The sequence below is a fragment of the Puma concolor genome, chromosome E4, assembly GCF_028749965.1.
Source record: "Puma concolor isolate L17-30 chromosome E4, mPumCon1.1.hap2, whole genome shotgun sequence".
NCBI lineage: Eukaryota > Metazoa > Chordata > Mammalia > Carnivora > Felidae > Puma > Puma concolor.
In genome coordinates, this window is record NC_141683.1 from 5,031,896 (window position 1) to 5,048,735 (window position 16,840).

Below are 16,840 nucleotides of genomic sequence, written 5' to 3' on the forward strand. Positions count from 1 at the left end.
CGAGCCCTGTGTTGGGCTCTGTGCTGATAGTGTGGAGCCTGCTTGAGATTCTCTCTCTCCCCCTCTCCCCCTTGCCCACTCACGTGCATATGGGAGCTGTCTCTCTCTCTTTCTCTCTCAAAATAAATAAATAAACATTAAAAAAAGAGAATGTACCTTTAAATTTTTGATAAATGCTTCCAAACTGCCCTCCAAAACGTCTTTATCAACATATACACTACTTCCAACCGCATATGAGAGTCTGCATTTCTTCACGCCCTTCATGGCAATGTATATTATCATTCTTTTCCATTTCTTTCCAAGTTCATGGGCAAAAGGGAATATTGAATTTTTCTTTTTCTTTTTTTTCTTTTTTTTAACATTTATTTATTATTGAGAGACAGAGAGAGATAGAGCACGAGCATGGGAGACGAAGAGAGAGGAGGAGACACAGAATCCGAAGCGGGCTCCAGGCTCCGAGCTGTCAGCACAGAGCCTGACGCAGGGCTCGAACCCACAAACTGCGAGATCATGACCTGAGCCGAAGTCGGATGCTCAACCGACTGAGCCACCCAGGTGCCCCTTGAGTTTTTCTTTAATTAAGATTTTCCTTACTTGAGGTTGAGGATCGTGATGTCATATGCTTCTTAGATGTTTGTATTTCTTCTGTGAATTGTCTATCCTTGGCCTATTGAAAAAAACCTGACTCATTGGTTAAATTTTATGCTATATTTTTTTCTTAAAAACATACAGTGTCGGGGCGCCTGGGTGGCGCAGTCGGTTAAGCGTCCGACTTCAGCCAGGTCACGATCTCGCGGTCCGTGAGTTCGAGCCCCGCGTCGGGCTCTGGGCTGATGGCTCGGAGCCTGGAGCCTGTTTCCGATTCTGTGTCTCGCTCTCTCTCTGCCCCTCCCCCGTTCATGCTCTGTCTCTCTCTGTCCCAAAAATAAATAAATGTTGAAAAAAAATTAAAAAAAAAAAAACCATACAGTGTCTTTTAAGTAAAAACAATGCTCTTGCCCTTCTTTTGTTTAACCGGAATAATCAGCGAAATCCCTCAGTTTGTGGCACAGGAAATCGTTAGGCCACCCCTCCCTTCTTACTGCTTCTTCTTTTGCCAATTCCTGTCCCCTTCTCCCTGCCACCCTTTCCGTGGGCATGTACCGACTTATTTAGTCAGTGCAGTGGGCCCTCCCTTTCATTCATTTATTGACACATATATGTATACCTGATCAATTCATCATATTATTTTGTGGGGCACCTCGGTGGCTCAGTGGGTGGAGCATCTGACTCTCGATTTCGGCTGAAGTCATGATCCCAGGGTTATGAGATCGAGCCCCAAGTTGGGTTCCACGTGGAGCTTGGAGCCTGCTTAGATTCTCTCTCTCCCTCTCCCTCTGCCCCTCCTTGGCTCTTGTGCTCTCTCTTTAAAAAAGTATATTATAGGGGCGCCTGGGTGGCTCAGTCAGTTAGGTGTCTGACTTCAGCTCAGGTCACGATCTTGCGGTTTGCGAGATCGAGCCCCTCGTCCAGCTCTGTGCTGACAGCTCGGAGCCTGGAGCCTGCTTCAGATTCTGTGTCTCCCTCTCTCTCTACCTCTCCCCTGGCTCACACTCTGTCTCTCTCTCTCCCTCTCAAAAATAAATAAACATTTAAAAAGTTAAAAATATATATATATATATATTATCTTGTGTGTTTTATATTTCAGGACAATAGCGTAGTATAACATCTCATTCTGTTTGTTTTACTTTTCTTTTTTCTTCTTACTAAACACTGTGGGTTTTTTTTTAATCTTCATTTATTTTTTGAGAGAGAGAGAGACCGTGAGTGGGGCAGAGGCACAGAGAGAGGGGGACAGAGAATCCAAAGTGGGCTTTGTGCTGACAAGACAGAGCCTGATTTGGGGCTCAAACCCACGAGAACACAGCGTAACTACAGACCTGTTGTATCACCACGTTGGACACCCGAAACTAACCTAACATTGTGTGTCAACTGTACCTCAATAGCAACAAACAAATAAGTTCGAAACATCAAAAACTTCTATTCTGGCTTTCTGTCCTAGCTCCTTGGCACTTGCTGTGGCGGCCGTAAGCTCCCTTGCACCCCTCTTGGTCACGCCTTGCAAAATTGAAGAAGTCAAGGACTTTCTGCTCCTGGCCAGGTGAAAGGATGCCAGATCTGTTGAGATCACGAAAAATAAGGAAAAGGTGAAGGTTAAAGTTCAATGCAGTGGGTACCTTTATACCTTGGTCATCACAGACAAAGAGAAGGCGGGGAAGCAGAACAGACCCTGCCCCCGGGTTTGGCAATGAAGGAGCTGAAATGAACCTGGCGCACTGATTGGCATTGTAGTAAAATTTTAAAATTCTCTCTCTCTCTTTTTTTAAAGTAGGCTTCTCGCCCAGCGCAAAGCCCAATGCAGGGCTTGAACTCACAACCCTGAGATCAAGACGTGAGCCGATATCAAGAGTCAGACACTTCACCGACTGAGCCACCCGGACACCCCCAAATTTTAATAATTCTTTGAGAAACACACACACAGAACCTTCCATTCTGCTTTTATGTATGAGATGGAATTTAAAAACGATATAGAGTGGACTAGTTCCTTCTTTGTATCCACATATGCCCTGTGCACCTTCTCCCGTGTATTTAGCCTCCAAGATTGTTTCCCAGTTTTTTGCTGCCATGAGTATTCTTGAACTTGTCATTTCATGTATCCTTTATAGGGTTATTTTTGCAACCTATTCCTGGGGACGGAACTGGATCATAGACTTTACACATCCATATTCGGTTTCCTTAGACACGTCCAGGCTGTGCTGCAAGACCTATCAGATTAGACTCACAGCAGCCCCTGTGGATCATCCTATTTCCCGCCACCTCACGAGCACTCGATACCAACTTCTAGATTTTGCTGCTGCTGAAGCTGCGGTGATAGGTGTTCGTTTCCTGTTTGGTTTGATTGTCGGAGATTTTCCAATTGATTGTATGATCTCTAGGACTATAGGATTGTAGGATTGGTAGGATCATGGATACTTAAGGCTTTTGGCGTGCAGACATTTCTATTTGATCACATTTATAACCTTGTCTTCTATGATTTCTGTATTTGGGGCCTTGGACATCCCCGCTTCAAAAGCAGAAAAGAAAGAAAGAAAGGAAAAACTCGATTGCGGCTGTCGACCAAGAGGAGAGGCTAGAAAGCAACCAAATGCATTTATTTGGGGCCTTCGGGATTGTAATCCCCAAGGGACAAGGCATGGAGTTGACCAAAATTGGAAGTGTCCTCCCCAATTTTGAGAGGGGAGTGCAGGCTTATAAAGGTTCAAAAGCCACAAGGTTACAAAACTTGTTTTAAAAGAATTGTGATTGGTGCTACGGAGTTTGAATTCCCTAACGCGATGGGCGGCTCAGCTAACAGGCGTTACATTCTCTCTATTTCCGTCCAGATTAGAAGGATGTGTTCCAGGAGGTGGTCCAGGTAGAACGGACAGGTTGCAAATGACAAAAATCAAGAGTTTGTGGTGTTCCAAGATTTGAAACGGGAGAAGCCAGAGGCCCTGCTTCCTCAGTATCTTCCCCACCCTATTGTAAATGACTCAACAATGTTCACTTCACTTAGGCATCTTCTTCCACACTTTTCTTCTTTTCTTTAAGTTTATTTATTTATTTATTTATTTATTTATTTATTTATTTATTTTGAGAGAGACAGCGGGGGAAGAGCAGAGAGAGAAGGAGAAAGAGAATCCAAAGCAGGCTCCAAACTATCAGCGCAAAGCCCAACACGGGGCTCGATCTCACGAACCGTGAGAACACGACCTGAGCCAAAATCCAGAGTCGGATGCTTAACCGACTGAGCCACCCAGGTGCCCCTTTCTTTTAATACTTATATTATTATTCCTTTAGCTGTGTTGTTGTTTACCTTTAGCTGCATTTCATTAGATACAAGAAATGAGGTAGAACTCCAAGCTTACATTTTCCAAACAGCTACCTGGTTATCTTAATACCATTTATTGAATAATCTGTCTTTTCATTGTTCAAAGAACAATTTTATTTTTTCATTTGCAATATAGTTATATATTATTTCCTTTCCTTTTTTTTTTTTTTTTGAGTTTCGAGAGTTCTTTATATAATCTAATACAAGGCCGTTATCAAATATGCAACATGCAAACATTTCCCCCTAGTCTGTGACTTGTCTTTTCACTTCTTATAAGTGTCTTTTCAGGAGCGCCTGGGTAACTCAGTTGGTTAAGCACCTGACTCTTTTTTTTTTCCTTTTTTTTGAGAGAGAGAGAGGGGGCACAAGTGAGTGAGGGGCAGAGAGAGAGAGAGAGAGAGAGAGAGGGAAGCGGGTCTCATCCAAAGGGGGGCTTGAGCTCACTCCATGTGGGACTCAAACTCACGAACTGAGCTGTGAGGTCATGACCTGATCCGAAGTCAGATGCTTAATCACTCAGCCACCCGGGCACCCCTGACTCTTGATCTCAGCTCAGGTCTTGATCTCGGGGTCATGAGTTCAAGCCCCACGTTAGGCTGAGCGCGGAACCTCCTTAAAAAAACAAACAAGGGGTGCCTGGGTGGCTCAGTTAGTTAAGCAACCAACTCTTGGTTTCCGCTCATGTCATGATCTTGGTGTTCGTGGGATCGAACTCCGTGTCCGGCCCCACACTGACAGCATGGAGCCTGCTTGGGAGTCTCTCTCCCACTCCCTCTCTGCCCCACTCCCATGCTCGCTCACTCTGTCTCTCTTAAAAATAAATAAACTTGAAAAATTTTAAAAACAAAAAAAAGTGTCTTTTGAAAGCAGTTCTCAATTTTTGTAAAGTCCAACTTATCATTTTATGTTTTGTGACAATTAATAAAGGGAAACTTTATTAGTGGAATCCAGAGGCCAGAGGGGAAGCCATACCACTCAATGTCAAATACTGGAAGAATTGTCAGTTACAGATCCCTGCAGAATCTGGGATTCTGGATCATCACTCTGAATCATCAACAGGAAAGAATGATCAACCACAGGCCCCAAAGGAAAAGATGGACATTGGCTCTTCTATAAGAAATCGGCCACCCCTGCAACTCAGCCAATATGTAACCCTCCCCACCCTCAACTCTTGCTTTTCTTCCGTGGACTTTGGTTCAAAACACACACCCCCATCTCCTTCTTTTGCATAAAATAACAGTCCTCTTCTTTGTTGGGCTTGCCTATGAATTTTGTCATAGTTTGTACGTCCTGAATTTCAATTCTCCATTATTGATTAAACCTACTTTTTGCTGGCAATATAACCGACTTTATTTTTTTATTAAAAAAAATTTTTTTAATGTTTATTTTTGAGAGAGAGAGAGAGAGAGAGAGAGAGAGAGAGTGAGCAGGGGAAGGGGAGAGAAAGAGGGAGACACAGAATCAGAAGCAGCCTCCAGGCTCTGAGCTGTCAGCACAGAGCCCGACGCGGGGCTCGAACCTATGAGCAGCAGCGAGCAGCGAGGTCATGACCTGAGCCCCAATGGGACGCTCAACTGACTGAGCCACCCAGGCACCTCCATAATGGACTTTGTTTTTAAGGTTTACCATCTTCTATGGATACTGGTTTTTAGGGTCCTAAGACTGTTGCCTAGCTGAAAGTTGCCAAGATTTGCTCTCCTATGTTTTCTTCCAGACATTATGTTTTACATTTAATTTAATGATCAACTTTGAGTTAATTTTTGTGTATGATGCCAGGTATGGATTGATGTTCCCTCTCTCTCTCTCTCTCTCTCTGTCTCTTGGCATGTAGACATCCAACTGTTCTATATTGAAAAGACTGTCCCTTCTTTAGTGCATTGTCTTTGCCCATTTGTCAAAAATCCATTGACCATATGTATGTGGATCTATTTATGAACCTTCTATTCTGTTCCATTGATCTGTCTTTTGTAAATGCTTATACTATACTATCTTAATTATCGTAGCTTTATAATAAATCTTGAATTTCTGTAAGTGTTTCAGCTGTATTCTTGTTTCTCAAAGTTGTTTTGGCTGTTCTAGACCCTTTGCAATTCCATACAACACTTAGAATCAGATTGTCAGTTTCCATAAACATTGTTGTGATGTTGTTTGGGAATACGTTAGATCTTTAGGTCAATTCGGGGGGATTGAAATCTTAGTAATAGGGGTGCCTGGGTGTATCTGACTTTAGCTCAGGTCATGATCTCATGGTTCATGAGTTCGAGCCCCATGTCAGGCTTTGTGCTGACAGCTCAGAGCCTGGAACCTGCTTTGGATTCTGTGTCTCCCTCTCTCTCCCCCTCCCCCACTCATGCTCTCCCTCTCTCTCTCTCAAAATTAAATAAACATTAAAACATAAAAAAATGTAAGTCATAAGAAATCTTAATAATATTGAGTCTTCTAATCCACGGGCAATATATATCTTTCCCATTTATTTAGGTCTTTTTAAATTTATTTGAGCAATGTTTTATGTTTTCAATGCACGGCTTTTGTCAGATTTATTCCCAAGTATTTTATGGGGTTTTTTTGATGCTAATATCAATGATATTCTTAAACTTATTTTTTTGAGTGTTGATTGCTAGTATCATGGGTTAAATGTATGCCCTCTCAAAGATATGTGGAAGTCCTTACTAATCCAGGAAACCTGTGAGTGTAATCTCATTTGGAAGTAGGATCTGTGCTGCTGTAATTAGAGTTAAGATGAGGTCATACTGGAGTAGGATGGGCCCTTAATCCGATGTGATAGATGTCCTTATAAGAAAGAAATTTGGACACAGATATGCAGAGAGGGAAAAAGATATAAAACCCCACAGGGAAAAGATGGACCTGTGACAATGGAGGTGGAAATTGGAGTGACGCATTTACAAGCCAAGGAACACATGGATTGCCGGAAGACACCGGAAGCTAACGCAGGCAAGGAGGGATCCTCCCCTAGATCCTTCCGTGAGAGCGTGGCACCGCCGATACCTTGCTTCCAGACTTCCAGCATCCAGAACTCTGAGACAATACCTTTCTGCTCTTTGAAGCCATCCTTGTTGTGATACTTAATTATGGCAGCCATAGGAAACTAAGACAACGAGTAGGTAGAGACACAATTGATTTCTGCATGTTGATCTTATATCCTGAAAACGTGTTAAAACTAAGTTGTTAGTTCTGGTAACTTTTTTGTAGATTCCACTGAATTTTCTGCATAGTTGATTATGTCATCTCTGAACGAAAACAATTTTACTTCTTCCTTTCCAATCTGGATGCCATTATTTACTTTTCTTGCCTTATTGCACTGGCTAAAACCTCCAGTATAATGCTGAAGAAAAGTGAGAAAGGGGCGCCTGGATGGCTCAGTTGGTTGACCATCTGACTTTGGCTCAGGTCATGATCTCACGGTTTGTGAGTTTGAGCCCTGCGTTGGGCTTGGTCCTCTCAGCACCAAGTGCTGTCAAAGCCTGCTTCAGATCCCCTGTCCCCCTCTCTCTCTGCCACTCACCCCCCCTCAAAAATAAATAAAACATTAAAAAAAAGTGGTGAGAGCAAATATCCCTGCCTTGTTCCTGCTCTTAGGAGGAAAGCATTCAGTCTTCTACTATGATGTTTTTATAAGATGTTATCCCTTAGTTGTGTGTATATGTGCGTGCGTGTGTGTGTGTGTGTGTGTGTGTGTGTGTGTGTATGTAGGTGACTTTTATCTGACTGAAGAAGTTTCCTTCTATTCCAAATTTGTTGAGAGGTCTTTCTTCAAATCAGAAATTTATATTGGCTTTTTGTCAAATGTTTTCTTGATAGTTGTTGAGATGATTATGTTTCCTGGAGTGTTTGGGTGGTTCAGCTGGTTGAGTGTGTAAGTCTTGATTTCAGCTCAGGTCACGATCCCAGGGTTGTGGGATGGAGTCCTGCATTGGGCTCCACATTGAACGTGGAGCCTGCTTAAGATTCTTTCTCTCTCTCTCTCTCTCTCTTTCTCTCTTTCTGTCTTTCTTCCTCTGCCCCTCTCTGCTACTCATGAACTCTCTCTCTCTTTCTTTAAAATAAGTAAAATAAAATAAAATAAAATAAAATGTCTAAAAAATGGTTTCTAATGTTTCAGATGTTAACTCCACCTTGCATTTTTGGTCATGATGCATTATCCTCTTTATATAATGTTGGATTTGATTTACTAAAATGTTGTCAAGGATTTTTGCATCTATGTTCCTATGGGTCTGTAGTTTTCTTGCAATATCTTTGTCTCATTCTGGTGTTAGAGTAACCGCGGTTTTGTACAAATGAATTGGGTAGTATTCCCTCTGCTTCAATTCTCTGAAAGAGTTTGAGTGAAATTGATATTATTTCTTTATTAATGTTTGGTAGAATTAACCAGTAAAGCTACTTAGGTCTGGTGTTTCCTTTGTGGGAAGGTTGTTAACCACAGTTCAATTTGTTTAATAGCCACAGGCTAATTCAGATGGTCTATTTCGTCTTGAGTGAGTCGGATATTTTGTTACTTTCAAGGAATTTTACATTCATCTAAGTTGTCAAAATTTTTTGCATAAAGCTGTTAATAATATTCTTTTATTATCCTTTTAATATCTCTAGAATCTGTGGTGATGCCATCTCTCTCATTCCTGTTATGAATGATATATATCTCTTTTTCTTGTTTGCCTGATAACTCTGGCTAGATGTATCTATTTTTCTTTTTTTTTTTTATTTTCTTTTTTAATGTTTTATTTATTTTTGAGACAGGGAGAGATAGAGCATGAACAGGGGAGGGTCAGAGAGAGGGAGACACAGAATCTGAAACAGGCTCCAGGCTCTGAGCGGTCAGCACAGAGCCCGACACGGGGCTCGAACTCAACGGACCGCGAGATCATGACCTGAGCCGAAGTCGGCCGCTTAACCGACTGAGCCACCCAGGCGTCCCTAGATTTGTCTATTTTTCCTATCTTCTCTGAGAACCAGCTTTCGTTTCTACTGATTTTTTCTATTGAGTTTGTTTTCTATTTCGCTGATTTTTTTTTTTTTTTAATTTTAAGAGTGGCAGGGGGGCGGGTGGGGAGAGCACTAGCAGGGGAGGGGCAGAGGGAAAGGGAGAGAGACAACCCCAAGCGGGCTCTGCCCTCAGTGCAGAGCCAGCCACAATGCTCAGTCCCGCAGACTGCAAGAGCCCAACGGACTGAGACACCCAGGCACCCCTCTATTTCATTGGTTTCTGCTTGTTTTTATTATTTCCTTACTTCTGTTTACTTTGTGTTTAATTTGCATTTCCCCCTAATTTTGTAAGGTGGAAGCTGACATCGTTGACTCGAGACCTTTTTGTTTCCTCTTTTTCCTTTTATTTATTAAAAAAAAATGTTTATTTATTTATTTTGAGACAGAGAGGGAGAGTGATGCTTAACTGACTGAGCCACCCAGGCACCCCTCTTTTTTTCTTTTAAAGATTTGATTTTTAAGTAAGTAATCTCTACACCTACATGGGACTTGAAATCACAACCCTGAGATCAAGAGTCACAACCCTCTATCAGCTGAGCCAGCCAGGTGCCCCAACCTGTTTTCTTTTTTAACATAGGCTGTGAGAACTATAAATTTCCCTTTAAGAGCTACTTTAGCTATCAAATTTAATTATGTTGTGTCTTAATTTTCATTCAGTTCAAAAATTTAAATTTTCTCATTGACTTCTTCTTTTACCCATGAATTATTTAGAACAGTGTTGTTTAGGGGTGTCTGAGTGGCTCAGTAGGTTGAGTGTCCAACTTCGGCTCAGGTCATGATCTCATGGTTCATGAGTTCGAGTCCCGCGTCGGGCTCTGTGCTGACGGCTCAGAGCCTGGAGCCTGCTTCAGATTCTGTGTCTCTCTCTCTGTCTGCTCCTCCCCTGCTCACACTCTCTCTCTGTCTCAAAAATAAATAAACATTAAAAAAAAAAAAAGAACAGCATTGCTTAGTTTCCAAGTATTTGGGATTCTCTAGGTATTCTTCAATTGTTGACATATAATTGAATACCACTGTGTTCAGAGAATATATTTTGTGTGATCTCATTCCTTTTAAATTTACCAAGACTTCTTTCATGGCCTAAGGTATAGTCTATCTTGGTGAATGTTCCTTGTACACTTGAAAAGAATGTGTATTCTGCTGTTATTGAGTGGAATGTTCTATAAATGTCAATCAGGTCAAGTTAATTAATAGTGTTGGTCAAGTCCTTAAATATCTTTACTGACTTTCCGATTTTCTTGTCCTATCAATTATTGAGACATAAGTATTGACATTTCTGATTATAATCATGAATTTGTCAATTTCTCCTTACAGTTCTGTCAGTTTTTGCTTTGTGTACTTTGACTCTCTGTTATTTAGGTACATAAGTGCTTCCAATTGTTATGTCTTTTTTTAAAAAAAAAAAAAAAGAAGATTTTAAAGCAATCTCTACAACCAACTTGGGGCTTGAACTCACAACCCCGAGATCAAGAGTCACATTCTCTACCGACACAGCCAGCTGGGTACCTCTCAAATCGTCATGTCTTCTTGATGAATTGACTTGTTTATCAGTATGAAATGACCCTCTTTATTCATGGTAATACCCTTTGCCCTGAAATCTACTCTATCTAGTTTTAATATAGCCATTCTAACTTCCTCTTGATTGGTGTTAGCATGATATATATTTTTCCATCCTTTCACCTTTACCTTATTCATGCTTTATAGTTAAAGGGGTTTCTTGTAGGCAGCATATAGTCAGATACTGCTTTTATAATCCAACTGGCAAACTCTGCCTTTTAATTGGTGTGTTTAGACCATTCACATTTAATGTAATTATTGATATGGTTGGGTTTAGATTTTCCATCTTGCTGTTTGTTTTCTCTTTGTACCATCTGTCCTTTATTCCTTTTTTCTTTTAATTGGTGTGTTTAGACCATTTTAATTGGTGTGTTTAGACCATTCACATTTAATGTAATTATTGATATGGTTGGGTTTAGATTTTCCATCTTGCTGTTTGTTTTCTCTTTGTACCATCTGTCCTTTATTCCTTTTTCTTCCTTTCAGCCTTTTACTGAATGATGTAAATAACTGAAAGTCCAAATATAAAATATGGTAAGAGAGGTTCAGAGAAAGATTTGGGATCTTAGAGAAGGGAGAGATTAGATCAGACTGGTGGTGTCAGGAAAGGTTTAACAGAGAAAATATCATTTGAACTGGACCGTGAAATATTTTGGATAAAGGTGAGGGGGTTGGAAGGGCACCATATTGAGGGAGTAGGGTGAGCAAAGAGGATGGAGGTAGGAAAGTATGTGTTTGGTTCAGGGAAAAATGGATTATCCAGATGGCCAGAGGAAGAGCGGCAAGAGAAGATGTGGAAGGTACTTGTGTTATTGCCAGCTTCCTTTGGACATCCCCAACCTGATGGCCTCCAGGCATCTAAGACACCTGTCAAATCAAACACATTATTTGCCTGCAAACCTACTCTCTCTCACTAGCCCATAATTTGATGTGTGGCATCACCATTTTCCTTGATATCTATACCAGAAGCCTCTGAGTCATCTTAAATGCCTCTTTGTCCCTCCACTGTACCCATCCCACCCACAGGTCACCTCTCAAATTTGAACTTTCCTTTCTAACTCCTCCCCACCCCCCACCCCCCGCCCCAGTCTTGGAGCCAGCACTTACTGGTTCTCGTTCTTGTATTCTCTCTTTCTCTCTCTCTTCCCAACTACCGCATTAGCCTTCTCACTGGTCTCTCCATTTCTAGATTCTTCCTTCACACCATCTTTCACATAGCCACGAACTCCCTCTAACCCCTGAAAGTGGATGTGAAATTCTATATGTGTGGTTTTTTTTGTTTTTTTGTTTTTTGTTTTTTTTTTGGTGGGGAACCTGTAGCTTTCATAAAAGTCTCAAAGACTGCAGCAGTCTACGAAAAGCTAAGAGCGACTGTCCTGTTCTTTATTTCAAACAATTAATGCTCTGTTAATAGAGGGCCGTTGACAGACTACTGAACAAGACGTCAGGAGACCTAGGTTCCAGCTCTGGTGCCTCTACTAATTAGTTGTACCATTTGAGGGCAAGGTGTTACTTGCTCTGTAGCTTTTCCTTGTCCGTAGAATAGAGAAAGATGCCTTCCAGTCTCAAAATGTTATAATTCTATTACTTACAACTAGATTCCTTTAACATCAAATATTCCACTCAGGCTCTTCTCCTCTTTTCTGTTCCTCTAGACAAACATTTACTGTTGTGTACCATTCACTGAGCTAAGTTCTGCGTTTAGAAAATAAATACAGCACTGTTTCTTCCACTTCAGAAGCTCACAGACCAGCTGGGCAGACAGATATGTAAATAAGAAATTACCATACAGTGTCGTAAAATGCAGAGCTTTGGGAGCACAAAGGAGGCCCTCTGGGGGAGGGGCATCTACCTTTGCTCGGGGAAAGTTGGAGAGGCCTCAAAGAGGGACCACAGCTGAGTCTTGAAGGGTGAACAGAATTTTCTAAGCAGAGAAGGAGGAGGATGACATTTCAGGCAAAGGAAACCCCATATGAAGGTAGAGGGAAGCGGTAATGGGGGTCCCGAGTTGGCAGAGTAACCCATTCGTGAGGAAAGTTTGAATGTATCTATGTTGACTGTTTGGGCTTTGAATGCACAGAGGGTAACAGGAGAGAAGGCTGGAGGGGGAGAGGGAGTCAGGTACTCCTTCACACAGAGTGCCAAGAAGGTTTTTTGTTTTTGTTTTTTTTAATTTTTTTTTCAACGTTTTATTTATTTTTGGGGGGACAGAGAGAGACAGAGCATGAACGGGGGAGGGGCAGAGAGAGAGGGAGACACAGAATCGGAAACAGGCTCCAGGCTCTGAGCCATCAGCCCAGAGCCCGACGCGGGGCTCGAACTCACGGACCGCGAGATCGTGACCTGGCTGAAGTCGGACGCTTAACCGACTGCGCCACCCAGGCGCCCCAAGAAGGTTTGACTTCATCTTGCCATTGGGTCGTTCTAGGCGAGGGAGTGACCGTCAGATTTCTCTTTCAGAAACATCACATTGGCAAAGCAGGGGAAGTTTACATCGGTAAGGGAACGATACACGTTTGGAAGTGAGAAAGGTCTGAAAAGGCCAAGGGGGTGGGAGTGGAGGGAAGAAAACGTGTTCCCTTTAAACCTATCACACCCAAAGAAGAGCCAAGTTAAAATGTCCATCAGGAACGGATAAAGAAGCTGTGGTTTATATACACAATGGAATACTACTTGGCAATGAGAAAGGATGAAATATGGCCCTTTGTAGCAACGTGGATGGAACTGGAGAGTGAAATAAGTCATACAGAGAAAGACCGATACCATATGTTTTCACTCTTTTGTGGATCGTGAGAAACTTAATAGGAGGGGAGGGGAAGGAGGAAAAAAAAAAAGTTAGAGAGGGAGGGAGGGAGGCAAACCATAAGAGACTCTTTTTTTTTTTTTTTTCAACGTTTTTATTTTATTTTTGGGACAGAGAGAGACAGAGCATGAACGGGGGAGGGGCAGAGAGAGAGGGAGACACAGAATCGGAAACAGGCTCCAGGCTCTGAGCCATCAGCCCAGAGCCCGACGCGGGGCTCGAACTCACGGACCGCGAGATCGTGACCTGGCTGAAGTCGGACGCTTAACCGACTGCGCCACCCAGGCGCCCCCATAAGAGACTCTTAAAAACTGAGAATAAACTGAGGGTTGATGGGGGGTGGGAGAGTGGGGAAAGTGGGGGATGGGCACCGAGGAGGGCACCTTTCCGGATGATCACTGGGGCTTGTATGGAAACCCATTTGACAATAAATTTCATGTTAAAAATAACTAACTAACTAACTAAATAAATACGTTAGGATAGATCCATAAAATGGGGGAAAATGTCCATCAGGGTGCTGGCAACATGAGATCTGGACTTAGGAACACTGATAAGTACGTACTGATGGAAGCCACGAGACAGAATGACCGCCTTCTGGGAGAGCATGTGAGGCGAGAGTAAAGGGGCCAAAGCCTGAGTTCTGGGAAATATCAATATCTGAAGTCAGGAGGAGGGGAGATGGAGAGGATGACTGGGATGCAAGGAGCCAAGGAGTGAAGGGCGGAGGGAGGACGGTGGTGAGGAATCTACTCTTCCGAGAGGGTGGAATGAGAAGGAGGAGAGAAGGAGGGTTGCAGCAAAGGGAGCCTTACAGAGTGGAGGTGCCTATTTTTACTTAGTTCTGCCAGCTGGGCATGGATGAGCCAGGAGGCCTAAGTCAGACGCAGGAGAGACAGATGGACGTAGGAAAGGACAGCATCTAAGGCGAACCTGGAGGAAGTAGTCCTCGGCGCGGGAGGTGGGGCATCTATTCTGCCGAGGAAGGAGGAAGGGAATCAGAAAGGGTCTGACTTAGCGGTTCTCACATTAGAATCGCAGAGGTAACTTAAAAAAGAATGCCGATGGCTGGGTGCGCCTCGGAAGTTTCCGGTTTAATTACTCTGGGATGGGTCCTGGGCATTCGTATGTTTTCAGAGCTTCCCAGGTGATTAAAATCTGCAGTCAAGGTTGAGAACCACGGGTTTAATTGTAGGTAACTTTGTAGATTGGTGATAGCGGGATGGGATTTGAGGAAGCTCACGCTTGATAAAGGTTGGATGACAGGGGATGGCAAAGGGTTGGGACAGGTGAGGACTAGGGATAGAGAAGGGAATTAGAAGGAAAGGGAAGCAACACCAAGGTAGTGACTTTTACGTGCCATTCACGGAAAAACGAACAGGGTTCGGTTTTGCTTCTCAAAGAGATCAGGAGCTCCGTGAAGACAGAGACACCTCACAACAACCCTGTGGTAGCACAACATTCTTAACCAGGGGAGGAGTTTTGGTATTTTGTTCCCTTTCTCACTAAAAGTGGAAAAAAAAAAAAAAAGTCACTTGTTTCACGGTATAGACTGGGTCTGGAAATACTTTTGCAAGCATTGAGGGTAGCCTTTCCAGGAACGTGGGTGCTGCTGAAAGAGCTCTGATTATCCTGGGAGATAGAACCGTTCCCAGTTTTATCAGCAGGGATGTACCAACATGGTAGGCCTGGCTGGGATGTGGGCATTACTGGGGCCACCTGTACCCGGGAGTTGGAGAAACTGTTCCTCACTCCCATTGAAGGACTTTGATGGCCACCCCACCAGCTGCGAAGCTTCTGGGTTTAAGCAAGGTACTGAGGAGACCCCTTTCTCCACAGTGGTGCCGCAAAGAGGCCCAACTTTTCACCAGAGCGGAACACCTAATGTCGGCGGCCGGGCTCTGGGCCTGACTTCCGGGAACAGTTTCATCGGCACCGGAAGCAGGCCCTCTCTCTCGGCTGGGGCGTTTTCCCTTAGAGAGTGTCCGCTGCTACTTTATGAACCTTTTGCATCCTCCGTGGAGGAGGACCAGGACCAGGGCTCCTGAGAGGCCTCTGGTCAGCCTGGTCGATCCCTACTGCCTCAGGCCCTCGAGGCGGTGGGGAAATGAAAGAACTTTTACTGAGGGCCCTGGCTTTTGGCGAAGAGCCCCCCCCTCCTTGAGCCAGATTCCAGAAAGCACTAGGAATCTTCTGAGGTACATAACAAAGAGGGGGAGTTGGGCTGGGAATTGACTGGGGCATGATGGGTACGTGGAGGGGTTCCTGCTGTTACCCTTATTAGTCCCATCCTATAGACACAGGAATTGAGCCTCGAAGAAATGAAGAAACTTGCCCGTGTCCTCAAAGCTAGGAGCTGTGCAATCTGTTCCACTCCTTCAGGCTCCTGCCCTCCCTCTGTCACTGAGGGTTGGGCCCCTTGGGAAAATCCCAGCTGGATGTCACTTCAGTGTCGTCTTCTCTCCTAAAGAATTAGGCTAAGGCTAAGGGGTGGCTCGGTTCAACGAAGCATCTGACTTCAGCTCAGGCCGTGATCTCAGGGTTCGTGGGTGTGAGCCCCACGTCAGGCTCTGCTTTGGATTCTGTGTGTGCCTCTCTCTCTCTCCCCACCCCCCCACTCCGCTCATGCCCTGTCTCTCAAAAATAAATAAGCTTTAAAAAAATCAAAAATTGGGGCGCCTGGGTGGCGCAGTCGGTTGAGCGTCCGACTTCAGCTCAGGTCACGATCTCGCGGTCCGGGAGTTCGAGCCCCGCGTCGGGCTCTGGGCTGACGGCTCGGAGCCTGGAGCCTGTTTCCGATTCTGTGTCTCCCTCTCTCTCTGCCCCTCCCCCGTTCATGCTCTGTCTCTCTCTGTCCCAAAAATAAATAAAAAACGTTGAAAAAAAACAATTAAAAAAAAAATCAAAAATTAAAAAGGCATTGGGCTAGGTCCCTTGGGCCCTAGGACACGCGGGCCTCCTCTTTGGAGCTCCCGCTTCTTCCCTCTGTGAGTTCAGGATGTGTGAAATCCAGATGGGCGTCCATTCTAGGGGTGACCATGGAGGGCGGTCCAGAGAACGGCTGCGTGGGACACTTTGCACCGGTTAGAGTGAATGTTGGACGTCTCCTCTGTAAGCCCGTGCTTTTGTTGCAGAGGCAGAACCGAAAGCCCCCAATTTCACCTTTAGAGAAGAAAAAGGAGAGATTGAGTTTATTCCAGGTTGATGCCTGACATCCGTTAATCCCGAAGCCTTATCTGTTGACGTCTTTGGTTTTGGCTTTAGGCGGGGCCAGTCTACAGAATTGTCTGTAATTCCGGGGTCAGAAGCCCTGCTTCTGATTCTTCGGGCCCTTCTGAAGCTTGTGAAACAGGCTAACATCATGTGAACGTACCTTGCGCTGACCTGCTGGATAGTCAGCTAGCAGGGCAGCTGCGGGAGCCCCATCACTGGGTCAAGTTATACACTTGCCGCCTAGCCCTGGGGGTGCTCTGGGCAGGCCTGGGGACGCCTAAGCCTGCTCTACCTCCCTTTCCCCTTCCTAGCTTTCCTGCCACTTGTCCCTCAAATACTGCCCATGACAGGCACCACGCTAA

At 44.0% G+C, this 16,840-nt stretch overlaps 1 long non-coding RNA gene and 1 pseudogene across 1 annotated transcript; both read left to right on the forward strand.

Moving 5' to 3' along the window:
* Nucleotides 1-1,816: 1,816 nt before the first annotated feature.
* On the forward strand, nucleotides 1,817-3,596 carry LOC147572271 (uncharacterized). The gene is made up of 2 exons (XR_015245956.1): nucleotides 1,817-1,964; nucleotides 2,372-3,596. It is a non-coding gene; the product is annotated as an uncharacterized LOC147572271 (long non-coding RNA).
* Nucleotides 2,088-2,305, forward strand: LOC112851634 (large ribosomal subunit protein eL38 pseudogene; annotated as a pseudogene).
* Nucleotides 3,597-16,840: the final 13,244 nt, after the last annotated feature.